Below are 952 nucleotides of genomic sequence, written 5' to 3'. Positions count from 1 at the left end.
TTCAAGATTTCAATATTTGTCTCAGCACATGAGCTGTGTTAAATGCTTAGCTGATAAAGACATGTCTTGCGAGTTAGTGAGATTTGCAGCTATAAGGAGATAATAAATTGATAATAATAATTAATCACGGTTTAAACATATTTAAGAGGCTTATGTAGCAACTATTCTAAAACATTTTAGTAATAAAAAGTTAATCAATATAATTATGCTGCTTCTGGATTTTCATTTATGTAATGAGCTGCCAAACATGGTTTGTATTTCCAAGAGTAAAATACTTAAATCGTCTCCTTTTACAGAAAAATGGTTTAACATAACATTTAAAATCAATGAGAAGAACTATATAAGACTTGTTTTTCGTTCTCATCATTTTCCACGATCTAACATTTTGTGTATGAAAACAAATATGTATACTATTAAGTAAAATTATTCTCAGCCGAAATAAAGGTACAAATTTAGCTTCTAAATGATAAGTATGTCCTAGGGCCAATTTCGTATATTGTTACCGAATTTTAATGGCGCAAAACAAATATATTTTTGTTTAAACGTGACACTTTATTTTAAAATTTTAAGTTAAGTCGACCAAAGTGCTTGCAAATATTAATTGAAACGGAACTCAATAATTTTAACAATGATATTAACATTTTATAATGCATTGGTTGTTGTCTGCCTCTATAGCTCAGTGGTAGAGCACTGGTCTCGTAAACCAGGGGTCGTGAGTTCAAACCTCACTGGAGGCATGTTATTTTTGATTTGTTGTAATCAATGAGAAGTTGAAAACTTAACTTAGACAAATAAATATACAATTATAGTATACAATAGATTTATTCCGAAATTATGAATATTTTTGGGTTTCCCAGCTAATCCGGGGTACCAACTTACTTTTATGGTTACAGCTTCGAAAATAATTGCAACTGGCTGAATTATCACCGTTAAGCTATTACGGTACTTGTTA

The 952-nt window shown here is 30.1% G+C and overlaps 1 non-coding gene across 1 annotated transcript; it reads left to right on the top strand.

The window, feature by feature from the left end:
- The first annotated feature begins 665 nt into the window (after positions 1-665).
- Positions 666-737, top strand: Trnat-cgu (transfer RNA threonine (anticodon CGU)). The gene has a single exon. It is a non-coding gene; the product is annotated as a tRNA-Thr (tRNA).
- Positions 738-952: the final 215 nt, after the last annotated feature.

The sequence above is a fragment of the Ruditapes philippinarum genome, unplaced genomic scaffold, assembly GCF_026571515.1.
Source record: "Ruditapes philippinarum isolate M1 unplaced genomic scaffold, ASM2657151v2 ctg673_1_1_1_1, whole genome shotgun sequence".
NCBI classification, from domain to species: Eukaryota; Metazoa; Mollusca; class Bivalvia; order Venerida; family Veneridae; genus Ruditapes; species Ruditapes philippinarum.
This window is presented reverse-complemented; position numbering and strand designations above follow the sequence as displayed.